The sequence below is a fragment of the Hyla sarda genome, unplaced genomic scaffold (genome assembly GCF_029499605.1).
Source record: "Hyla sarda isolate aHylSar1 unplaced genomic scaffold, aHylSar1.hap1 scaffold_107, whole genome shotgun sequence".
NCBI lineage: Eukaryota > Metazoa > Chordata > Amphibia > Anura > Hylidae > Hyla > Hyla sarda.
This window is the reverse complement of record NW_026607689.1, coordinates 85476-111538: the sequence shown is the minus strand read 5'-3', so window position 1 is coordinate 111538 and position 26063 is coordinate 85476. Positions and strand designations below refer to the sequence as shown.

Here is a 26063-nt window from a genome sequence, read left to right as displayed (position 1 = left end):
TATCAAGGCAGCTGCCTATCATGTCATGCCCTACCTGCACAGGTGTGCTGGCTACTCAAATGATCCAATTAAGGAGGCCATTTAGTCAGCAGCAGCAGAAGTCCTGTGCCTGGACGCTCCAACAGCGGCCAGACACAAGCAGAAGCAGAAGCAGCAGAAGCAGCAGCAGCACCACCTTTTGTTTTTTGGCTGCAGCAGCAGCAAGGCCCACAGGGCTGGCTAGCTGGCTAGCCAGCAAGCAGGTAGCAATGAAAGTAGGAATCTTTCTTTTTAACCCTGTAAGGGGGTGGTGCACTGTACCCGAAGATACTGCCATATCAGGTCAATGCATAGGGCGACGGAAGCAAGCTTCGAAATCGGCCCCCGTTCTCAAAAATCCATTTAATATATGGTCCCCAGATAGGGGACGTATCAGATATTAAACTGATAAGAACAGATACTACACTTGATCTTAGCCAAAAGGCCGAGAAGCGATAACCGTGAAAGGGGCGGGCCCAACAAGGTGCCCTTCATGGGCACTATCACTGCTTGCTGTCAGGGAGGCTGCCAGACAATTTTCCATGCACACTCTGGGCTGGGGGGCAGTCAACCACCAGTACACACAGCAGAACCTAAACCCATACCATTATTGCTAAGCAGCAAGACAGGGGCCCATTGCACTCCCACGGGGCCTTTTTAAATGCAATCCATAACCCGGATTTGCCAGGAACCCTTCTTACTCCTCCTACTTGCATGTGACACTGGGCTTAGGATCTGCATAGGAAACACACACACAAGCACACACCTACCTTTGTTGCCTGCAGATGCCTCCTTGGCTGTCCCCAAACGGTATCAAACCAACACCCACGGGAAGCTGTAAGCATAGAGGACATGCCTGCACCCCATTGGACTTACCTGTGTGGGTTAAACCCGGGTTATTTGACAACCTATGGCGGTGATGGTTCTGCTCAGGCAGAGCAGTGCTGATGCTCCTCATAAAGCTGTCGCTGCTGTGAAGGTTCTAGGTGACATCACAAATCCCTATGGTTACATACACAACAAAGCTGGGTTGTTGTTGTTTACACTCTGCAAGGCCTGTGGAAGTGAGTGACATCATAGCACTGTAGTTCTGAGGGTTCTAGATGGATGCAACAATCTCCTGTTGCTTCTATGAAGGCCATAATAGACGACATCACCAAACAGCTCCATAGTCACATACACAGCAAAGGAGAGATGTTGTTTACACCTAGTGATGTCAGTGGTATTGAGTGACATCACAGCACAGTGCTAAGGCTCCTGGGCCTGGACACAGCAGCGGCTGCAATATCTCAACGGAGAATACGTTTATATATATGTGTGTGTGTGCGCGTATATATATATATATATATATATATATATATATATATATATATATTTCTCCGCCGAAATCACTTTTAAACCCATTTCCACCTTTTTTTCCCTTCTCTTCCTCTTACTTTTTTTTCACGTTTTTTTACGTTTTTCTCCTTTTCGCCTCTTTTCTGGGCGTATTATTCTTCTTTTTCTTCTTTTTTTTCGTCTAATGCATACCCCATCAGTGCAGCAATGCTTATTCAATACCGCCAGCAGATGGAGACACTGGGGGATAATTTTCTAAGGATTTATACTGATTTTTCCTGTCTGAATTTGTCGCACAGAAAGTTGCAGGCCAAATATGTGTGACATTTCTGCGACTTTAGCTTCTAGAGCATTTTTACAACATTATACATAGGTGCTGAATACATAAAAAGCGACTGTTCAGCGACAGACAAGTCGCATCGGCTGAAAGTAGGCCAGAATGTCAGTCCATGTTGGAGCAGGTTTAGATACAGTCTAAAGTATAGATCTCAAAGTCTGTGCACAGAATTTAGCAAGGGCCTCGCACCTTCTGATGCATCAGGTAGGTGCACAATAGCATAGCCTAACCCTCTGTACTTTGGTCTATATTGATGCGGGACATAGACAGCCAGCTGATGACCAATCCATTAGTGCAATGGATGGCTGGAAGCATTTGTCTTTGCCTTTGCAATACCACAGAAGCAATGCATGGTCAATGTACAGCAATGACACACCTGTGTGAACAGCCAGGAGACCCCCCCCCCATGTTATGTTACATAGTTACATAGTTAGTACGGTCGAAAAAAGACATATGTCCATCAAGTTCAACCAGGGAATTAAGGGGTAGGGGTGTGGCGCGATATTGGGGAAGGGATGAGATTTTATATTTCTTCATAAGCATTAATCTTATTTTGTCAATTAGGAACATTCAGCACCCACCCGCTATCAAGGCAGCTGCCTATCATGTCATGCCCTACCTGCACAGGTGTGCTGGCTACTCAAATGATCCAATTAAGGAGGCCATTTAGTCAGCAGCAGCAGAAGTCCTGTGCCTGGACGCTCCAACAGCGGCCAGACACAAGCAGAAGCAGCAGAAGCAGCAGCAGCACCACCTTTTGTTTTTTGGCTGCAGCAGCAGCAAGGCCCACAGGGCTGGCTAGCTGGCTAGCCAGCAAGCAGGTAGCAATGAAAGTAGGAATCTTTCTTTTTAACCCTGTAAGGGGGTGGTGCACTGTACCCGAAGATACTGCCATATCGGGTCAATGCATAGGGCGACGGAAGCAAGCTTCGAAATCGGCCCCCGTTCTCAAAAATCCATTTAATATATGGTCCCCAGATAGGGGACGTATCAGATATTAAACTGATAAGAACAGATACTACACTTGATCTTAGCCAAAAGGCCGAGAAGCGATAACCGTGAAAGGGGCGGGCCCAACAAGGTGCCCTTCATGGGCACTATCACTGCTTGCTGTCAGGGAGGCTGCCAGACAATTTTCCATGCACACTCTGGGCTGGGGGGCAGTCAACCACCAGTACACAGCAGAACCTAAACCCATACCATTATTGCTAAGCAGCAAGACAGGGGCCCATTGCACTCCCACGGGGCCTTTTTAAATGCAATCCATAACCCGGATTTGCCAGGAACCCTTCTTACTCCTCCTACTTGCATGTGACACTGGGCTTAGGATCTGCATAGGAAACACACACACAAGCACACACCTACCTTTGTTGCCTGCAGATGCCTCCTTGGCTGTCCCCAAACGGTATCAAACCAACACCCACGGGAAGCTGTAAGCATAGAGGACATGCCTGCACCCCATTGGACTTACCTGTGTGGGTTAAACCCGGGTTATTTGACAACCTATGGCGGTGATGGTTCTGCTCAGGCAGAGCAGTGCTGATGCTCCTCATAAAGCTGTCGCTGCTGTGAAGGTTCTAGGTGACATCACAAATCCCTATGGTTACATACACAACAAAGCTGGGTTGTTGTTGTTTACACTCTGCAAGGCCTGTGGAAGTGAGTGACATCATAGCACTGTAGTTCTGAGGGTTCTAGATGGATGCAACAATCTCCTGTTGCTTCTATGAAGGCCATAATAGACGACATAACCAAACAGCTCCATAGTCACATACACAGCAAAGGAGAGATGTTGTTTACACCTAGTGATGTCAGTGGTATTGAGTGACATCACAGCACAGTGCTAAGGCTCCTGGGCCTGGACACAGCAGCGGCTGCAATATCTCAACGGAGAATACGTTTATATATATGTGTGTGTGTGCGCGTATATATATATATATATATATATATATATATATATTTCTCCGCCGAAATCACTTTTAAACCCATTTCCACCTTTTTTTCCCTTCTCTTCCTCTTACTTTTTTTTCACGTTTTTTTACGTTTTTCTCCTTTTCGCCTCTTTTCTGGGCGTATTATTCTTCTTTTTCTTCTTTTTTTTCGTCTAATGCATACCCCATCAGTGCAGCAATGCTTATTCAATACCGCCAGCAGATGGAGACACTGGGGGATAATTTTCTAAGGATTTATACTGATTTTTCCTGTCTGAATTTGTCGCACAGAAAGTTGCAGGCCAAATATGTGTGACATTTCTGCGACTTTAGCTTCTAGAGCATTTTTACAACATTATACATAGGTGCTGAATACATAAAAAGCGACTGTTCAGCGACAGACAAGTCGCATCGGCTGAAAGTAGGCCAGAATGTCAGTCCATGTTGGAGCAGGTTTAGATACAGTCTAAAGTATAGATCTCAAAGTCTGTGCACAGAATTTAGCAAGGGCCTCGCACCTTCTGATGCATCAGGTAGGTGCACAATAGCATAGCCTAACCCTCTGTACTTTGGTCTATATTGATGCGGGACATAGACAGCCAGCTGATGACCAATCCATTAGTGCAATGGATGGCTGGAAGAATTTGTCTTTGCCTTTGCAATACCACAGAAGCAATGCATGGTCAATGTACAGCAATGACACACCTGTGTGAACAGCCAGGAGACCCCCCCCCCCCCCCCCATGTTATGTTACATAGTTACATAGTTAGTACGGTCGAAAAAAGACATATGTCCATCAAGTTCAACCAGGGAATTAAGGGGTAGGGGTGTGGCGCGATATTGGGGAAGGGATGAGATTTTATATTTCTTCATAAGCATTAATCTTATTTTGTCAATTAGGAACATTCAGCACCCACCCGCTATCAAGGCAGCTGCCTATCATGTCATGCCCTACCTGCACAGGTGTGCTGGCTACTCAAATGATCCAATTAAGGAGGCCATTTAGTCAGCAGCAGCAGAAGTCCTGTGCCTGGACGCTCCAACAGCGGCCAGACACAAGCAGAAGCAGAAGCAGCAGAAGCAGCAGCAGCACCACCTTTTGTTTTTTGGCTGCAGCAGCAGCAAGGCCCACAGGGCTGGCTAGCTGGCTAGCCAGCAAGCAGGTAGCAATGAAAGTAGGAATCTTTCTTTTTAACCCTGTAAGGGGGTGGTGCACTGTACCCGAAGATACTGCCATATCAGGTCAATGCATAGGGCGACGGAAGCAAGCTTCGAAATCGGCCCCCGTTCTCAAAAATCCATTTAATATATGGTCCCCAGATAGGGGACGTATCAGATATTAAACTGATAAGAACAGATACTACACTTGATCTTAGCCAAAAGGCCGAGAAGCGATAACCGTGAAAGGGGCGGGCCCAACAAGGTGCCCTTCATGGGCACTATCACTGCTTGCTGTCAGGGAGGCTGCCAGACAATTTTCCATGCACACTCTGGGCTGGGGGGCAGTCAACCACCAGTACACACAGCAGAACCTAAACCCATACCATTATTGCTAAGCAGCAAGACAGGGGCCCATTGCACTCCCACGGGGCCTTTTTAAATGCAATCCATAACCCGGATTTGCCAGGAACCCTTCTTACTCCTCCTACTTGCATGTGACACTGGGCTTAGGATCTGCATAGGAAACACACACACAAGCACACACCTACCTTTGTTGCCTGCAGATGCCTCCTTGGCTGTCCCCAAACGGTATCAAACCAACACCCACGGGAAGCTGTAAGCATAGAGGACATGCCTGCACCCCATTGGACTTACCTGTGTGGGTTAAACCCGGGTTATTTGACAACCTATGGCGGTGATGGTTCTGCTCAGGCAGAGCAGTGCTGATGCTCCTCATAAAGCTGTCGCTGCTGTGAAGGTTCTAGGTGACATCACAAATCCCTATGGTTACATACACAACAAAGCTGGGTTGTTGTTGTTTACACTCTGCAAGGCCTGTGGAAGTGAGTGACATCATAGCACTGTAGTTCTGAGGGTTCTAGATGGATGCAACAATCTCCTGTTGCTTCTATGAAGGCCATAATAGACGACATCACCAAACAGCTCCATAGTCACATACACAGCAAAGGAGAGATGTTGTTTACACCTAGTGATGTCAGTGGTATTGAGTGACATCACAGCACAGTGCTAAGGCTCCTGGGCCTGGACACAGCAGCGGCTGCAATATCTCAACGGAGAATACGTTTATATATATGTGTGTGTGTGCGCGTATATATATATATATATATATATATATATATATATATATATATATATTTCTCCGCCGAAATCACTTTTAAACCCATTTCCACCTTTTTTTCCCTTCTCTTCCTCTTACTTTTTTTTCACGTTTTTTTACGTTTTTCTCCTTTTCGCCTCTTTTCTGGGCGTATTATTCTTCTTTTTCTTCTTTTTTTTCGTCTAATGCATACCCCATCAGTGCAGCAATGCTTATTCAATACCGCCAGCAGATGGAGACACTGGGGGATAATTTTCTAAGGATTTATACTGATTTTTCCTGTCTGAATTTGTCGCACAGAAAGTTGCAGGCCAAATATGTGTGACATTTCTGCGACTTTAGCTTCTAGAGCATTTTTACAACATTATACATAGGTGCTGAATACATAAAAAGCGACTGTTCAGCGACAGACAAGTCGCATCGGCTGAAAGTAGGCCAGAATGTCAGTCCATGTTGGAGCAGGTTTAGATACAGTCTAAAGTATAGATCTCAAAGTCTGTGCACAGAATTTAGCAAGGGCCTCGCACCTTCTGATGCATCAGGTAGGTGCACAATAGCATAGCCTAACCCTCTGTACTTTGGTCTATATTGATGCGGGACATAGACAGCCAGCTGATGACCAATCCATTAGTGCAATGGATGGCTGGAAGCATTTGTCTTTGCCTTTGCAATACCACAGAAGCAATGCATGGTCAATGTACAGCAATGACACACCTGTGTGAACAGCCAGGAGACCCCCCCCCCCCCCCCCCATGTTATGTTACATAGTTACATAGTTAGTACGGTCGAAAAAAGACATATGTCCATCAAGTTCAACCAGGGAATTAAGGGGTAGGGGTGTGGCGCGATATTGGGGAAGGGATGAGATTTTATATTTCTTCATAAGCATTAATCTTATTTTGTCAATTAGGAACATTCAGCACCCACCCGCTATCAAGGCAGCTGCCTATCATGTCATGCCCTACCTGCACAGGTGTGCTGGCTACTCAAATGATCCAATTAAGGAGGCCATTTAGTCAGCAGCAGCAGAAGTCCTGTGCCTGGACGCTCCAACAGCGGCCAGACACAAGCAGAAGCAGAAGCAGCAGAAGCAGCAGCAGCACCACCTTTTGTTTTTTGGCTGCAGCAGCAGCAAGGCCCACAGGGCTGGCTAGCTGGCTAGCCAGCAAGCAGGTAGCAATGAAAGTAGGAATCTTTCTTTTTAACCCTGTAAGGGGGTGGTGCACTGTACCCGAAGATACTGCCATATCGGGTCAATGCATAGGGCGACGGAAGCAAGCTTCGAAATCGGCCCCCGTTCTCAAAAATCCATTTAATATATGGTCCCCAGATAGGGGACGTATCAGATATTAAACTGATAAGAACAGATACTACACTTGATCTTAGCCAAAAGGCCGAGAAGCGATAACCGTGAAAGGGGCGGGCCCAACAAGGTGCCCTTCATGGGCACTATCACTGCTTGCTGTCAGGGAGGCTGCCAGACAATTTTCCATGCACACTCTGGGCTGGGGGGCAGTCAACCACCAGTACACACAGCAGAACCTAAACCCATACCATTATTGCTAAGCAGCAAGACAGGGGCCCATTGCACTCCCACGGGGCCTTTTTAAATGCAATCCATAACCCGGATTTGCCAGGAACCCTTCTTACTCCTCCTACTTGCATGTGACACTGGGCTTAGGATCTGCATAGGAAACACACACACAAGCACACACCTACCTTTGTTGCCTGCAGATGCCTCCTTGGCTGTCCCCAAACGGTATCAAACCAACACCCACGGGAAGCTGTAAGCATAGAGGACATGCCTGCACCCCATTGGACTTACCTGTGTGGGTTAAACCCGGGTTATTTGACAACCTATGGCGGTGATGGTTCTGCTCAGGCAGAGCAGTGCTGATGCTCCTCATAAAGCTGTCGCTGCTGTGAAGGTTCTAGGTGACATCACAAATCCCTATGGTTACATACACAACAAAGCTGGGTTGTTGTTGTTTACACTCTGCAAGGCCTGTGGAAGTGAGTGACATCATAGCACTGTAGTTCTGAGGGTTCTAGATGGATGCAACAATCTCCTGTTGCTTCTATGAAGGCCATAATAGACGACATCACCAAACAGCTCCATAGTCACATACACAGCAAAGGAGAGATGTTGTTTACACCTAGTGATGTCAGTGGTATTGAGTGACATCACAGCACAGTGCTAAGGCTCCTGGGCCTGGACACAGCAGCGGCTGCAATATCTCAACGGAGAATACGTTTATATATATATGTGTGTGTGTGCGCGTATATATATATATATATATATATATATATATATATATATATATATTTCTCCGCCGAAATCACTTTTAAACCCATTTCCACCTTTTTTTCCCTTCTCTTCCTCTTACTTTTTTTTCACGTTTTTTTACGTTTTTCTCCTTTTCGCCTCTTTTCTGGGCGTATTATTCTTCTTTTTCTTCTTTTTTTTCGTCTAATGCATACCCCATCAGTGCAGCAATGCTTATTCAATACCGCCAGCAGATGGAGACACTGGGGGATAATTTTCTAAGGATTTATACTGATTTTTCCTGTCTGAATTTGTCGCACAGAAAGTTGCAGGCCAAATATGTGTGACATTTCTGCGACTTTAGCTTCTAGAGCATTTTTACAACATTATACATAGGTGCTGAATACATAAAAAGCGACTGTTCAGCGACAGACAAGTCGCATCGGCTGAAAGTAGGCCAGAATGTCAGTCCATGTTGGAGCAGGTTTAGATACAGTCTAAAGTATAGATCTCAAAGTCTGTGCACAGAATTTAGCAAGGGCCTCGCACCTTCTGATGCATCAGGTAGGTGCACAATAGCATAGCCTAACCCTCTGTACTTTGGTCTATATTGATGCGGGACATAGACAGCCAGCTGATGACCAATCCATTAGTGCAATGGATGGCTGGAAGCATTTGTCTTTGCCTTTGCAATACCACAGAAGCAATGCATGGTCAATGTACAGCAATGACACACCTGTGTGAACAGCCAGGAGACCCCCCCCCCCCCATGTTATGTTACATAGTTACATAGTTAGTACGGTCGAAAAAAGACATATGTCCATCAAGTTCAACCAGGGAATTAAGGGGTAGGGGTGTGGCGCGATATTGGGGAAGGGATGAGATTTTATATTTCTTCATAAGCATTAATCTTATTTTGTCAATTAGGAACATTCAGCACCCACCCGCTATCAAGGCAGCTGCCTATCATGTCATGCCCTACCTGCACAGGTGTGCTGGCTACTCAAATGATCCAATTAAGGAGGCCATTTAGTCAGCAGCAGCAGAAGTCCTGTGCCTGGACGCTCCAACAGCGGCCAGACACAAGCAGAAGCAGAAGCAGCAGAAGCAGCAGCAGCACCACCTTTTGTTTTTTGGCTGCAGCAGCAGCAAGGCCCACAGGGCTGGCTAGCTGGCTAGCCAGCAAGCAGGTAGCAATGAAAGTAGGAATCTTTCTTTTTAACCCTGTAAGGGGGTGGTGCACTGTACCCGAAGATACTGCTATATCGGGTCAATGCATAGGGCGACGGAAGCAAGCTTCGAAATCGGCCCCCGTTCTCAAAAATCCATTTAATATATGGTCCCCAGATAGGGGACGTATCAGATATTAAACTGATAAGAACAGATACTACACTTGATCTTAGCCAAAAGGCCGAGAAGCGATAACCGTGAAAGGGGCGGGCCCAACAAGGTGCCCTTCATGGGCACTATCACTGCTTGCTGTCAGGGAGGCTGCCAGACAATTTTCCATGCACACTCTGGGCTGGGGGGCAGTCAACCACCAGTACACACAGCAGAACCTAAACCCATACCATTATTGCTAAGCAGCAAGACAGGGGCCCATTGCACTCCCACGGGGCCTTTTTAAATGCAATCCATAACCCGGATTTGCCAGGAACCCTTCTTACTCCTCCTACTTGCATGTGACACTGGGCTTAGGATCTGCATAGGAAACACACACACAAGCACACACCTACCTTTGTTGCCTGCAGATGCCTCCTTGGCTGTCCCCAAACGGTATCAAACCAACACCCACGGGAAGCTGTAAGCATAGAGGACATGCCTGCACCCCATTGGACTTACCTGTGTGGGTTAAACCCGGGTTATTTGACAACCTATGGCGGTGATGGTTCTGCTCAGGCAGAGCAGTGCTGATGCTCCTCATAAAGCTGTCGCTGCTGTGAAGGTTCTAGGTGACATCACAAATCCCTATGGTTACATACACAACAAAGCTGGGTTGTTGTTGTTTACACTCTGCAAGGCCTGTGGAAGTGAGTGACATCATAGCACTGTAGTTCTGAGGGTTCTAGATGGATGCAACAATCTCCTGTTGCTTCTATGAAGGCCATAATAGACGACATCACCAAACAGCTCCATAGTCACATACACAGCAAAGGAGAGATGTTGTTTACACCTAGTGATGTCAGTGGTATTGAGTGACATCACAGCACAGTGCTAAGGCTCCTGGGCCTGGACACAGCAGCGGCTGCAATATCTCAACGGAGAATACGTTTATATATATGTGTGTGTGTGCGCGTATATATATATATATATATATATATATATATATATATATATATATTTCTCCGCCGAAATCACTTTTAAACCCATTTCCACCTTTTTTTCCCTTCTCTTCCTCTTACTTTTTTTTCACGTTTTTTTACGTTTTTCTCCTTTTCGCCTCTTTTCTGGGCGTATTATTCTTCTTTTTCTTCTTTTTTTTCGTCTAATGCATACCCCATCAGTGCAGCAATGCTTATTCAATACCGCCAGCAGATGGAGACACTGGGGGATAATTTTCTAAGGATTTATACTGATTTTTCCTGTCTGAATTTGTCGCACAGAAAGTTGCAGGCCAAATATGTGTGACATTTCTGCGACTTTAGCTTCTAGAGCATTTTTACAACATTATACATAGGTGCTGAATACATAAAAAGCGACTGTTCAGCGACAGACAAGTCGCATCGGCTGAAAGTAGGCCAGAATGTCAGTCCATGTTGGAGCAGGTTTAGATACAGTCTAAAGTATAGATCTCAAAGTCTGTGCACAGAATTTAGCAAGGGCCTCGCACCTTCTGATGCATCAGGTAGGTGCACAATAGCATAGCCTAACCCTCTGTACTTTGGTCTATATTGATGCGGGACATAGACAGCCAGCTGATGACCAATCCATTAGTGCAATGGATGGCTGGAAGCATTTGTCTTTGCCTTTGCAATACCACAGAAGCAATGCATGGTCAATGTACAGCAATGACACACCTGTGTGAACAGCCAGGAGACCCCCCCCCCCCCCATGTTATGTTACATAGTTACATAGTTAGTACAGTCGAAAAAAGACATATGTCCATCAAGTTCAACCAGGGAATTAAGGGGTAGGGGTGTGGCGCGATATTGGGGAAGGGATGAGATTTTATATTTCTTCATAAGCATTAATCTTATTTTGTCAATTAGGAACATTCAGCACCCACCCGCTATCAAGGCAGCTGCCTATCATGTCATGCCCTACCTGCACAGGTGTGCTGGCTACTCAAATGATCCAATTAAGGAGGCCATTTAGTCAGCAGCAGCAGAAGTCCTGTGCCTGGACGCTCCAACAGCGGCCAGACACAAGCAGAAGCAGAAGCAGAAGCAGCAGCAGCACCACCTTTTGTTTTTTGGCTGCAGCAGCAGCAAGGCCCACAGGGCTGGCTAGCTGGCTAGCCAGCAAGCAGGTAGCAATGAAAGTAGGAATCTTTCTTTTTAACCCTGTAAGGGGGTGGTGCACTGTACCCGAAGATACTGCCATATCGGGTCAATGCATAGGGCGACGGAAGCAAGCTTCGAAATCGGCCCCCGTTCTCAAAAATCCATTTAATATATGGTCCCCAGATAGGGGACGTATCAGATATTAAACTGATAAGAACAGATACTACACTTGATCTTAGCCAAAAGGCCGAGAAGCGATAACCGTGAAAGGGGCGGGCCCAACAAGGTGCCCTTCATGGGCACTATCACTGCTTGCTGTCAGGGAGGCTGCCAGACAATTTTCCATGCACACTCTGGGCTGGGGGGCAGTCAACCACCAGTACACACAGCAGAACCTAAACCCATACCATTATTGCTAAGCAGCAAGACAGGGGCCCATTGCACTCCCACGGGGCCTTTTTAAATGCAATCCATAACCCGGATTTGCCAGGAACCCTTCTTACTCCTCCTACTTGCATGTGACACTGGGCTTAGGATCTGCATAGGAAACACACACACAAGCACACACCTACCTTTGTTGCCTGCAGATGCCTCCTTGGCTGTCCCCAAACGGTATCAAACCAACACCCACGGGAAGCTGTAAGCATAGAGGACATGCCTGCACCCCATTGGACTTACCTGTGTGGGTTAAACCCGGGTTATTTGACAACCTATGGCGGTGATGGTTCTGCTCAGGCAGAGCAGTGCTGATGCTCCTCATAAAGCTGTCGCTGCTGTGAAGGTTCTAGGTGACATCACAAATCCCTATGGTTACATACACAACAAAGCTGGGTTGTTGTTGTTTACACTCTGCAAGGCCTGTGGAAGTGAGTGACATCATAGCACTGTAGTTCTGAGGGTTCTAGATGGATGCAACAATCTCCTGTTGCTTCTATGAAGGCCATAATAGACGACATCACCAAACAGCTCCATAGTCACATACACAGCAAAGGAGAGATGTTGTTTACACCTAGTGATGTCAGTGGTATTGAGTGACATCACAGCACAGTGCTAAGGCTCCTGGGCCTGGACACAGCAGCGGCTGCAATATCTCAACGGAGAATACGTTTATATATATGTGTGTGTGTGCGCGTATATATATATATATATATATATATATATATATATATATATATATATATATATTTCTCCGCCGAAATCACTTTTAAACCCATTTCCACCTTTTTTTCCCTTCTCTTCCTCTTACTTTTTTTTCACGTTTTTTTACGTTTTTCTCCTTTTCGCCTCTTTTCTGGGCGTATTATTCTTCTTTTTCTTCTTTTTTTTCGTCTAATGCATACCCCATCAGTGCAGCAATGCTTATTCAATACCGCCAGCAGATGGAGACACTGGGGGATAATTTCCTAAGGATTTATACTGATTTTTCCTGTCTGAATTTGTCGCACAGAAAGTTGCAGGCCAAATATGTGTGACATTTCTGCGACTTTAGCTTCTAGAGCATTTTTACAACATTATACATAGGTGCTGAATACATAAAAAGCGACTGTTCAGCGACAGACAAGTCGCATCGGCTGAAAGTAGGCCAGAATGTCAGTCCATGTTGGAGCAGGTTTAGATACAGTCTAAAGTATAGATCTCAAAGTCTGTGCACAGAATTTAGCAAGGGCCTCGCACCTTCTGATGCATCAGGTAGGTGCACAATAGCATAGCCTAACCCTCTGTGCTTTGGTCTATATTGATGCGGGACATAGACAGCCAGCTGATGACCAATCCATTAGTGCAATGGATGGCTGGAAGCATTTGTCTTTGCCTTTGCAATACCACAGAAGCAATGCATGGTCAATGTACAGCAATGACACACCTGTGTGAACAGCCAGGAGACCCCCCCCCCCCCCCCCATGTTATGTTACATAGTTACATAGTTAGTACAGTCGAAAAAAGACATATGTCCATCAAGTTCAACCAGGGAATTAAGGGGTAGGGGTGTGGCGCGATATTGGGGAAGGGATGAGATTTTATATTTCTTCATAAGCATTAATCTTATTTTGTCAATTAGGAACATTCAGCACCCACCCGCTATCAAGGCAGCTGCCTATCATGTCATGCCCTACCTGCACAGGTGTGCTGGCTACTCAAATGATCCAATTAAGGAGGCCATTTAGTCAGCAGCAGCAGAAGTCCTGTGCCTGGACGCTCCAACAGCGGCCAGACACAAGCAGAAGCAGAAGCAGCAGAAGCAGCAGCAGCACCACCTTTTGTTTTTTGGCTGCAGCAGCAGCAAGGCCCACAGGGCTGGCTAGCTGGCTAGCCAGCAAGCAGGTAGCAATGAAAGTAGGAATCTTTCTTTTTAACCCTGTAAGGGGGTGGTGCACTGTACCCGAAGATACTGCCATATCGGGTCAATGCATAGGGCGACGGAAGCAAGCTTCGAAATCGGCCCCCGTTCTCAAAAATCCATTTAATATATGGTCCCCAGATAGGGGACGTATCAGATATTAAACTGATAAGAACAGATACTACACTTGATCTTAGCCAAAAGGCCGAGAAGCGATAACCGTGAAAGGGGCGGGCCCAACAAGGTGCCCTTCATGGGCACTATCACTGCTTGCTGTCAGGGAGGCTGCAAGACAATTTTCCATGCACACTCTGGGCTGGGGGGCAGTCAACCACCAGTACACACAGCAGAACCTAAACCCATACCATTATTGCTAAGCAGCAAGACAGGGGCCCATTGCACTCCCACGGGGCCTTTTTAAATGCAATCCATAACCCGGATTTGCCAGGAACCCTTCTTACTCCTCCTACTTGCATGTGACACTGGGCTTAGGATCTGCATAGGAAACACACACACAAGCACACACCTACCTTTGTTGCCTGCAGATACCTCCTTGGCTGTCCCCAAACGGTATCAAACCAACACCCACGGGAAGCTGTAAGCATAGAGGACATGCCTGCACCCCATTGGACTTACCTGTGTGGGTTAAACCCGGGTTATTTGACAACCTATGGCGGTGATGGTTCTGCTCAGGCAGAGCAGTGCTGATGCTCCTCATAAAGCTGTCGCTGCTGTGAAGGTTCTAGGTGACATCACAAATCCCTATGGTTACATACACAACAAAGCTGGGTTGTTGTTGTTTACACTCTGCAAGGCCTGTGGAAGTGAGTGACATCATAGCACTGTAGTTCTGAGGGTTCTAGATGGATGCAACAATCTCCTGTTGCTTCTATGAAGGCCATAATAGACGACATCACCAAACAGCTCCATAGTCACATACACAGCAAAGGAGAGATGTTGTTTACACCTAGTGATGTCAGTGGTATTGAGTGACATCACAGCACAGTGCTAAGGCTCCTGGGCCTGGACACAGCAGCGGCTGCAATATCTCAACGGAGAATACGTTTATATATATGTGTGTGTGTGCGCGTATATATATATATATATATATATATATATATATATATATATATATTTCTCCGCCGAAATCACTTTTAAACCCATTTCCACCTTTTTTTCCCTTCTCTTCCTCTTACTTTTTTTTCAAGTTTTTTTACGTTTTTCTCCTTTTCGCCTCTTTTCTGGGCGTATTATTCTTCTTTTTCTTCTTTTTTTTCGTCTAATGCATACCCCATCAGTGCAGCAATGCTTATTCAATACCGCCAGCAGATGGAGACACTGGGGGATAATTTTCTAAGGATTTATACTGATTTTTCCTGTCTGAATTTGTCGCACAGAAAGTTGCAGGCCAAATATGTGTGACATTTCTGCGACTTTAGCTTCTAGAGCATTTTTACAACATTATACATAGGTGCTGAATACATAAAAAGCGACTGTTCAGCGACAGACAAGTCGCATCGGCTGAAAGTAGGCCAGAATGTCAGTCCATGTTGGAGCAGGTTTAGATACAGTCTAAAGTATAGATCTCAAAGTCTGTGCACAGAATTTAGCAAGGGCCTCGCACCTTCTGATGCATCAGGTAGGTGCACAATAGCATAGCCTAACCCTCTGTACTTTGGTCTATATTGATGCGGGACATAGACAGCCAGCTGATGACCAATCCATTAGTGCAATGGATGGCTGGAAGCATTTGTCTTTGCCTTTGCAATACCACAGAAGCAATGCATGGTCAATGTACAGCAATGACACACCTGTGTGAACAGCCAGGAGACCCCCCCCCCCCCCCATGTTATGTTACATAGTTATATAGTTAGTACGGTCGAAAAAAGACATATGTCCATCAAGTTCAACCAGGGAATTAAGGGGTAGGGGTGTGGCGCGATATTGGGGAAGGGATGAGATTTTATATTTCTTCATAAGCATTAATCTTATTTTGTCAATTAGGAACATTCAGCACCCACCCGCTATCAAGGCAGCTGCCTATCATGTCATGCCCTACCTGCACAGGTGTGCTGGCTACTCAAATGATCCAATTAAGGAGGCCATTTAGTCAGCAGCAGCAGAAGTCCTGTGCCTGGACGCTCCAACAGCAGCCAGACACAAGCAGAAGCAGAAGCAGCAGAAGCAGCAGCAGCACCACCTTTTGTTTCTTGGCTGCAGCAGCAGCAAGGCCCACAGGGCTGGCTAGCTGGCTAGCCAGCAAGCAGGTAGCAATGAAAGTAGGAATCTTTCTTTTTAACCCTGTAAGGGGGTGGTGCACTGTACCCGAAGATACTGCCATATCGGGTCAATGCATAGGGCGACGGAAGCAAGCTTCGAAATCGGCCCCCGTTCTCAAAAATCCATTTAATATATGGTCCCCAGATAGGGGACGTATCAGATATTAAACTGATAAGAACAGATACTACACTTGATCTTAGCCAAAAGGCCGAGAAGCGATAACCGTGAAAGGGGCGGGCCCAACAAGGTGCCCTTCATGGGCACTATCACTGCTTGCTGTCAGGGAGGCTGCCAGACAATTTTCCATGCACACTCTGGGCTGGGGGGCAGTCAACCACCAGTACACACAGCAGAACCTAAACCCATACCATTATTGCTAAGCAGCAAGACAGGGGCCCATTGCACTCCCACGGGGCCTTTTTAAATGCAATCCATAACCCGGATTTGCCAGGAACCCTTCTTACTCCTCCTACTTGCATGTGACACTGGGCTTAGGATCTGCATAGGAAACACACACACAAGCACACACCTACCTTTGTTGCCTGCAGATGCCTCCTTGGCTGTCCCCAAACGGTATCAAACCAACACCCACGGGAAGCTGTAAGCATAGAGGACATGCCTGCACCCCATTGGACTTACCTGTGTGGGTTAAACCCGGGTTATTTGACAACCTATGGCGGTGATGGTTCTGCTCAGGCAGAGCAGTGCTGATGCTCCTCATAAAGCTGTCGCTGCTGTGAAGGTTCTAGGTGACATCACAAATCCCTATGGTTACATACACAACAAAGCTGGGTTGTTGTTGTTTACACTCTGCAAGGCCTGTGGAAGTGAGTGACATCATAGCACTGTAGTTCTGAGGGTTCTAGATGGATGCAACAATCTCCTGTTGCTTCTATGAAGGCCATAATAGACGACATCACCAAACAGCTCCATAGTCACATACACAGCAAAGGAGAGATGTTGTTTACACCTAGTGATGTCAGTGGTATTGAGTGACATCACAGCACAGTGCTAAGGCTCCTGGGCCTGGACACAGCAGCGGCTGCAATATCTCAACGGAGAATACGTTTATATATATGTGTGTGTGTGCGCGTATATATATATATATATATATATATATATATATATATATATATTTCTCCGCCGAAATCACTTTTAAACCCATTTCCACCTTTTTTTCCCTTCTCTTCCTCTTACTTTTTTTTCACGTTTTTTTACGTTTTTCTCCTTTTCGCCTCTTTTCTGGGCGTATTATTCTTCTTTTTCTTCTTTTTTTTCGTCTAATGCATACCCCATCAGTGCAGCAATGCTTATTCAATACCGCCAGCAGATGGAGACACTGGGGGATAATTTTCTAAGGATTTATACTGATTTTTCCTGTCTGAATTTGTCGCACAGAAAGTTGCAGGCCAAATATGTGTGACATTTCTGCGACTTTAGCTTCTAGAGCATTTTTACAACATTATACATAGGTGCTGAATACATAAAAAGCGACTGTTCAGCGACAGACAAGTCACATCGGCTGAAAGTAGGCCAGAATGTCAGTCCATGTTGGAGCAGGTTTAGATACAGTCTAAAGTATAGATCTCAAAGTCTGTGCACAGAATTTAGCAAGGGCCTCGCACCTTCTGATGCATCAGGTAGGTGCACAATAGCATAGCCTAACCCTCTGTACTTTGGTCTATATTGATGCGGGACATAGACAGCCAGCTGATGACCAATCCATTAGTGCAATGGATGGCTGGAAGCATTTGTCTTTGCCTTTGCAATACCACAGAAGCAATGCATGGTCAATGTACAGCAATGACACACCTGTGTGAACAGCCAGGAGACCCCCCCCCATGTTATGTTACATAGTTACATAGTTAGTACGGTCGAAAAAAGACATATGTCCATCAAGTTCAACCAGGGAATTAAGGGGTAGGGGTGTGGCGCGATATTGGGGAAGGGATGAGATTTTATATTTCTTCATAAGCATTAATCTTATTTTGTCAATTAGGAACATTCAGCACCCACCCGCTATCAAGGCAGCTGCCTATCATGTCATGCCCTACCTGCACAGGTGTGCTGGCTACTCAAATGATCCAATTAAGGAGGCCATTTAGTCAGCAGCAGCAGAAGTCCTGTGCCTGGACGCTCCAACAGCGGCCAGACACAAGCAGAAGCAGCAGAAGCAGCAGCAGCACCACCTTTTGTTTTTTGGCTGCAGCAGCAGCAAGGCCCACAGGGCTGGCTAGCTGGCTAGCCAGCAAGCAGGTAGCAATGAAAGTAGGAATCTTTCTTTTTAACCCTGTAAGGGGGTGGTGCACTGTACCCGAAGATAGTGCCATATCGGGTCAATGCATAGGGCGACGGAAGCAAGCTTCGAAATCGGCCCCCGTTCTCAAAAATCCATTTAATATATGGTCCCCAGATAGGGGACGTATCAGATATTAAACTGATAAGAACAGATACTACACTTGATCTTAGCCAAAAGGCCGAGAAGCGATAACCGTGAAAGGGGCGGGCCCAACAAGGTGCCCTTCATGGGCACTATCACTGCTTGCTGTCAGGGAGGCTGCCAGACAATTTTCCATGCACACTCTGGGCTGGGGGGCAGTCAACCACCAGTACACACAGCAGAACCTAAACCCATACCATTATTGCTAAGCAGCAAGACAGGGGCCCATTGCACTCCCACGGGGCCTTTTTAAATGCAATCCATAACCCGGATTTGCCAGGAACCCTTCTTACTCCTCCTACTTGCATGTGACACTGGGCTTAGGATCTGCATAGGAAACACACACACAAGCACACACCTACCTTTGTTGCCTGCAGATGCCTCCTTGGCTGTCCCCAAACGGTATCAAACCAACACCCACGGGAAGCTGTAAGCATAGAGGACATGCCTGCACCCCATTGGACTTACCTGTGTGGGTTAAACCCGGGTTATTTGACAACCTATGGCGGTGATGGTTCTGCTCAGGCAGAGCAGTGCTGATGCTCCTCATAAAGCTGTCGCTGCTGTGAAGGTTCTAGGTGACATCACAAATCCCTATGGTTACATACACAACAAAGCTGGGTTGTTGTTGTTTACACTCTGCAAGGCCTGTGGAAGTGAGTGACATCATAGCACTGTAGTTCTGAGGGTTCTAGATGGATGCAACAATCTCCTGTTGCTTCTATGAAGGCCATAATAGACGACATCACCAAACAGCTCCATAGTCACATACACAGCAAAGGAGAGATGTTGTTTACACCTAGTGATGTCAGTGGTATTGAGTGACATCACAGCACAGTGCTAAGGCTCCTGGGCCTGGACACAGCAGCGGCTGCAATATCTCAACGGAGAATACGTTTATATATATGTGTGTGTGTGCGCGTATATATATATATATATATATATATATATATATATATATATATTTCTCCGCCGAAATCACTTTTAAACCCATTTCCACCTTTTTTTCCCTTCTCTTCCTCTTACTTTTTTTTCACGTTTTTTTACGTTTTTCTCCTTTTCGCCTCTTTTCTGGGCGTATTATTCTTCTTTTTCTTCTTTTTTTTCGTCTAATGCATACCCCATCAGTGCAGCAATGCTTATTCAATACCGCCAGCAGATGGAGACACTGGGGGATAATTTTCTAAGGATTTATACTGATTTTTCCTGTCTGAATTTGTCGCACAGAAAGTTGCAGGCCAAATATGTGTGACATTTCTGCGACTTTAGCTTCTAGAGCATTTTTACAACATTATACATAGGTGCTGAATACATAAAAAGCGACTGTTCAGCGACAGACAAGTCGCATCGGCTGAAAGTAGGCCAGAATGTCAGTCCATGTTGGAGCAGGCTTAGATACAGTCTAAAGTATAGATCTCAAAGTCTGTGCACAGAATTTAGCAAGGGCCTCGCACCTTCTGATGCATCAGGTAGGTGCACAATAGCATAGCCTAACCCTCTGTACTTTGGTCTATATTGATGCGGGACATAGACAGCCAGCTGATGACCAATCCATTAGTGCAATGGATGGCTGGAAGCATTTGTCTTTGCCTTTGCAATACCACAGAAGCAATGCATGGTCAATGTACAGCAATGACACACCTGTGTGAACAGCCAGGAGACCCCCCCCCATGTTATGTTACATAGTTACATAGTTAGTACGGTCGAAAAAAGACATATGTCCATCAAGTTCAACCAGGGAATTAAGGGGTAGGGGTGTGGCGCGATATTGGGGAAGGGATGAGATTTTATATTTCTTCATAAGCATTAATCTTATTTTGTCAATTAGGAACATTCAGCACCCACCCGCTATCAAGGCAGCTGCCTATCATGTCATGCCCTACCTGCACAGGTGTGCTGGCTACTCAAATGATCCAATTAAGGAGGCCATTTAGTCAGCAGCAGCAGAAGTCCTGTGCCTGGACGCTCCAACAGCGGCCAGACACAAGCAGAAGCAGCAGAAGCAGCAGCAGCACCACCTTTTGTTTTTTGGCTGCAGCAGCAGCAAGGCCCACAGGGCTGGCTAGCTGGCTAGCCAGCAAGCAGGTAGCAATGAAAGTAGGAATCTTTCTTTTTAACCCTGTAAGGGGGTGGTGCACTGTACCCGAAGATACTGCCATATCGGGTCAATGCATAGGGCGACGGAAGCAAGCTTCGAAATCGGCCCCCGTTCTCAAAAATCCATTTAATATATGGTCCCCAGATAGGGGACGTATCAGATATTAAACTGATAAGAACAGATAAGGTTTCAACAAAATTTTATTGAATAAATAAGAAACCATACAAAATTTAAAATGCAAAATAATAAAAGGTTCACAAAAGTTTTAAAATACAAATAATAAAACCAGTAATAAAAGGAGAAAAAATAAAAATGGCAGGATAAAACATTATACAAATGTCATAAAAACTGATTATACTGTTATTTCGTTCCATAGAGGCAGACACCACATGGATGCTGCCTCGCTGGCCCCCAACTGTTTCTTGTCTCTTAGGTAATAGATGTACATCTCACTCAGGGCCAGCTTTATACAGTTTTTAACATCAATAAAATCATGTTTAAAAAGTAAGATGTTCCTAACTTTCCAGATGGCATTTTTAAAACAATTAATAATCATCCAGCAGATCATCTGCTGTTTAAAATTGGGGCAGTTAAAAAGACCGTAAAAGACACATTCGTGATTAAAATCTTTTAGGCCGCAGGCCCACTTCAAAAGTGGGCCTACCTTCCTCCAAAGCTCCCGTGCAAAAGGGCAGTTCCAAAATATGTGCAGCACCGTTTCGTCCACTCCGCAGCCATCTCTCGGGCACTTGGCTCTCGCCACCAGTCCTCGCCTGTGCTGGAACTCACGAGTAGGGAGGCACTGGTGGACGATTGCCCAGGCAAGATCCCTGTGTACATTCGCCAGAAACTTCCCGTACACGTTCCGCCATACCTTTTTGGATCTTGCCTGTGTGAAATTGGACACTGCCAGGGTAACCTCACTCCGCCTGAGGACCTTTGATACCTTTCTCTGGTCCCCCAGTATGTCAGGCTCCAAATCTTGGAGACCTAGGAGCCTGACTGTCTTTTCCAACACCACATAATGTTTTGGGGGACACAGAAGCACCGGAGCGTTCAGAGGGATGCGCAACCATCTTTTAAAAACCATGCCCGCAGCGTACCTTAAAAAGCAGCTAAAAATGCCATCGGATTTAATAATTTTAAAACAGAAACAGAAATACTTTATGTAAAAGAAAGTAAAAAGGTTAGGAACATCTTTCCCGCCATTATCTTTACTTTTGTACATAAAATCACGCTTTAATTTCTCCATTTTTGAACCCCATAAAAAAGAAAAAACAATTCTAGTTACTTTTTTAATGTATAAAATAGATGGAGGAAATACCATGGCAATGTATAGCATAATAGGGAGTAAAACCATCTTTATTATTAAAATCTTCCCCTCCATGGTAAGGTTTCTAAGATTCCACATTAAAATCTTCTTCTCCATCTTAGCTATAGCTGAATCCCAGTTAGGGCTCCCATCATTGACCTGGTTAAAAACAATACCTAAAACTTTAATTTGATCCTGTTGCATTGTGACTCCTGGGGTGATGGATGAATCCCAGGAGCCAATATAAAAACAGTCACATTTATCTGTGTTTAGCTTAAAACCAGAGACCTCGCAGAAATAGCTGGTGTTCCTCAATGCCCCCCTCATGGATGGAGAGTCCGGGCACAGTATGGTGACATCATCCATGTACCCCAACACCTTTAGATGGGTCCCTCCTCCACCAGGTATCGGTACGCCTCTTACTACCCGGTCTTTTCTGAGGAGGGCCATCAGTGGTTCGATTGCGCAAATAAAAAGGAGTGGGGACAGGGGGCAGCCCTGTTTGACACCTGATAAAAGAGGAACACCGCTGGTTAAAAAGCCATTAACAGAGACTTGACTAAAACAGGATCGGTATAAAAGCATGATTCGGCTTAAAATCGTTTCAGGCACTGCCATCTTTTTAAGAACTAAAAACAGGTATTCATGGGAGACCCTATCAAAGGCTTTTTCAAAGTCTAAGGATAAAATTGCTACAGTTTGATTTCTATCCTTAAAATACCATAAAACATCTCTTAAAATATTTAGGGATTCAGCTATAGACCTTCCAGGTACCCCACAAACCTGATTTGGGTGAATTAATTTATGAATAAAAGGTTTAAAACGGACAGCTAATAACTTGGCTAAAACTTTATAATCGACATTTAAAAGTGTGATGGGGCGCCAATTTTTTAGCATATCCTTTTCACCCTTTTTAAAAAGTAATGATACAATCCCCCTCCTCCAGGAAGGGGGAAGTTCATTAACAATAAAAGTTTCTTTATACAATAAAACCATATCATCCTTTAAAATATCCCAAAAAGCTAAATAAAATTCGATGGGTAAACCATCTTCCCCAGGGGCCTTCCCACTAGAAAAACTTTTAAAAACAAATAAAAGTTCATCTAAGTTAAGATCACGGGATAAAACCTCCTGGTCTAAAACATCTAGCTTAAAATCAAGGGAATTAAGAACATGTTCTAAAAAGGATGGATTAAGATCTTTCTTATTAAAAAGAAGCTGGTAGAAGTTAAAAACTGCATCTAACATGCCTTTTGGAGTGGATTCACCCTCAAGGTTTTGGATGATATCCCTCCTATTCATCACTTTTTTAAAAAAGAAACGGGAACATTTCTCGCCCTCCTCCAGGTGCTGCACATGTGAGTTAAAAATGATTTGTTTCCCTTTCTTTTCTATGGCATGTTTTATTTCAGTTTTAAGGTTTAAAATATCATTTTCTACATCCATACCAGCTTCTTTCAATTTAAAAAGTACATTTAAACGCATGTTAAGAACATAAAACCACTGTTTTTCCATTTTTGCCTTCTTCTTACCTGCTTTTGATAAAAAAAAATCTGATTTTAGATTTGGTGCCCTCCCACCAGTGCAGCATAGGCTCGTGGGGTTTTCTTTGTGATTGCCAGCATTGGTAGGTCCGCACAAACTCCTCTTTTATCTCAGGGTCCTCTAGGAGTGTGGTGTTTAATCTCCAGAGGCCCCTTTTTGCTTTTTGCTCCCCCTCTAGCTCCAGGCCCACCAAGAGGAGCTTATGATCAGAGAAGATATTCTGCTCGAGCGTGCATTTCAGGGGTTTAAAAGCTCTAGAGGAAAAAATAAAATCGATTCTGGAGCTCACTCTTCCATTGGACCATGTGGCGCCTGGGTCCTCCGGCAAGAGATCCTTCCAGCAATCTTTCAAATTAAAATCATCAATAAAATTTTTAAGCAGGTAAGAAGTGCGGTCTTTACGATTAATATCCCCACCCTGCCGGTGTTCCCCATCACGTATGCAGTTAAAATCACCTCCCACCAGCAGGGGGGAAGACCCAACACAAAACAGTGGTAAAATTTCAAATAGTTCTGCCCGCTCCTGTTTATCAGGAGGGGCATACACATTTAAAACACGAATTAAAAGTCCATTAAAATATAGATGAATTAAAAGAGCTCTGCCAGGCACAATCTCAGTTACTGTATGAATAGAAAAGGACTGGCCTCGGCAGAGCAGCCCAACACCCACAGAACGACAGTCATTTGCACCGGACCATATGGATGGGCCCAGCTTCCAGTCTTCTTTTAAGTCTTTATAGTCCATTTTACTAGGGATTCCACATTCTTGTAGCAGGCAAAGGTCAAAGTCACATGTCTCTAGATAAGAAAATAAAGCAGCCCTGCGATCAGGGCTCTTTAAGGACCTCACATTGAGTGAGGCAATTTTTACAGGGATAGGCATAGTTTATGGAGAGTCCGTGCTTGGAGAATCAAAGTCAATAATAAGCTGCGTACCGTCATCCCCCGCCTGCGGGGTCATCAGCTCCTTGATGTTCTGAGGGTCGGAGCTTGAGATCGATGATGCCCCGACCCTGAGCTCGCTCTCGTCCGAACTACGGCACGCCGCTTTCCTTTGAATGTCTTCCTCTTCTTCTTCTCTTTGTCTTTTAAATGTCACACTGCTGTCCATATCCTCTGTGTTGCTCTCACTCGATGTAATCTCTGGCCCCCGGCTGATGGATCTGCGTCTTCTTTCATCATTTGACGACTGGAACTGCTGCACAGGGGCCTGTGAGGCCTCTTTTCCGGAACCTTTGCCGCTACCTTGGGAAGTTTTCATCGCTTGTTCCCCAGCAAGCGTTGCTGAGGACTGTTGCTCCAACTTCCCCATCGATCGACGATGGCCAGTTTTACCCACCGGGTCCACTGCTGGCGGGGCAGCAAACCCTGGTTTGGCGCCACTTGTCTTCTTGGCCCTGTCCTGTATAGGCGGAGTAACAGGACCGGGCTCAGACCTGGCCACCTGGCTCCCCTTCCGGCGGGCTTTCACCGGGGCCTCTTCGTCCGGAGCAGGGCGACCCTGGGCCAAGCCAGTACCTGGCTTATGCTGCAATTTTGGGTCCACTTTTGCCCCCACCGAGGCCCGTCGGCTGCCACCCGCCACAGGTGAGCCCCCTTCAGAAGTTTCGGCGGGCTCTTGAGCCAGGTAGGAAGTCGATCGACGTCTTTCAATTTCCCGGGCAGTAAACTCGATCACCCGCCCGGGCTTCGTGGAATCCCATGGCCTCCCCCTAGCACTACCACCGGTGGGCCCCCCGATGGAGCACCAGAGGTCTTGGGCCTGGACCCATCAGTACCTGCCATCTGGGGTTTGGGCATCTTAAAAAAGGACGTCTTTTGTCCTGTCCCCTCTTTGGGTGGGCCCAGCCTTGACCCACCCATCGTAGTTTTTGCTTTATGGGGACAGGAATTAAAATCGTGATTTTCCTCTCCGCAGAGGTTGCACCTTATCGTATGGCTACATCTTGAGGCTATGTGACCTTCTTGGCCACACCTATTGCAGCGAATCACACGCTCCGCGCCGCAGGTCTCCTGGGTGTGGCCAAACCTCAAGCAATTTCGGCAATACATAGGCATTTGAGGATAGAACAGGAAGCCCCGAACTCTCCCGATGGCAAAATTTGGGGGCGGATGGCAAAGACCCCCAATACCACCGGGATCCTTACGGAGCTTGACCCAGAACTTCCTCTTGCCGTTCCAGAACCGCACGGAGTTCAAGATTTTGTTTGCGAATCGCACCTCTTCGCAGTATCGCCGAAGAAAAGTGGCTATATCCTCCGTGGTCACATGAGGGCTGTGCATAGCCACCACCAACGGTATATGTTCCTCACCATAGAGGAACTGGAACGAAAGACCGTCGAGTCGATCGTCCCTCTGGTCCGCACCAGACAAGGTTGCATAGATGTTATCGCAACACGCCGTGGCCGTGAAGGTGACGGTATACAGGCCACGGCTTTCCTG

General features: G+C 45.9%; 10 non-coding genes across 10 annotated transcripts; all 10 read right to left on the bottom strand.

Annotated features, from left to right (window-relative positions):
* Positions 1-284: 284 nt before the first annotated feature.
* Positions 285-475, bottom strand: LOC130300070 (U2 spliceosomal RNA). The gene has a single exon (XR_008851085.1). It is a non-coding gene; the product is annotated as a U2 spliceosomal RNA (small nuclear RNA).
* Positions 476-2556: 2081 nt separating this feature from the next.
* Positions 2557-2747, bottom strand: LOC130299930 (U2 spliceosomal RNA). Its single transcript, XR_008850953.1, has one exon. It is a non-coding gene; the product is annotated as a U2 spliceosomal RNA (small nuclear RNA).
* A 2082-nt stretch (positions 2748-4829) lies between these two features.
* LOC130300069 (U2 spliceosomal RNA) lies at positions 4830-5020 on the bottom strand. Its single transcript, XR_008851084.1, has one exon. It is a non-coding gene; the product is annotated as a U2 spliceosomal RNA (small nuclear RNA).
* Positions 5021-7117: 2097 nt separating this feature from the next.
* On the bottom strand, positions 7118-7308 carry LOC130299929 (U2 spliceosomal RNA). The gene has a single exon (XR_008850952.1). It is a non-coding gene; the product is annotated as a U2 spliceosomal RNA (small nuclear RNA).
* A 2092-nt stretch (positions 7309-9400) lies between these two features.
* Positions 9401-9591, bottom strand: LOC130299992 (U2 spliceosomal RNA). The gene has a single exon (XR_008851012.1). It is a non-coding gene; the product is annotated as a U2 spliceosomal RNA (small nuclear RNA).
* A 2088-nt stretch (positions 9592-11679) lies between these two features.
* On the bottom strand, positions 11680-11870 carry LOC130299928 (U2 spliceosomal RNA). Its single transcript, XR_008850951.1, has one exon. It is a non-coding gene; the product is annotated as a U2 spliceosomal RNA (small nuclear RNA).
* A 2102-nt stretch (positions 11871-13972) lies between these two features.
* LOC130300180 (U2 spliceosomal RNA) lies at positions 13973-14163 on the bottom strand. Its single transcript, XR_008851166.1, has one exon. It is a non-coding gene; the product is annotated as a U2 spliceosomal RNA (small nuclear RNA).
* A 2092-nt stretch (positions 14164-16255) lies between these two features.
* On the bottom strand, positions 16256-16446 carry LOC130300179 (U2 spliceosomal RNA). Its single transcript, XR_008851165.1, has one exon. It is a non-coding gene; the product is annotated as a U2 spliceosomal RNA (small nuclear RNA).
* A 2078-nt stretch (positions 16447-18524) lies between these two features.
* On the bottom strand, positions 18525-18715 carry LOC130300047 (U2 spliceosomal RNA). Its single transcript, XR_008851062.1, has one exon. It is a non-coding gene; the product is annotated as a U2 spliceosomal RNA (small nuclear RNA).
* Positions 18716-20793: 2078 nt separating this feature from the next.
* On the bottom strand, positions 20794-20979 carry LOC130300097 (U2 spliceosomal RNA). Its single transcript, XR_008851111.1, has one exon. It is a non-coding gene; the product is annotated as a U2 spliceosomal RNA (small nuclear RNA).
* Between the last annotated feature and the right edge of the window lie 5084 nt (positions 20980-26063).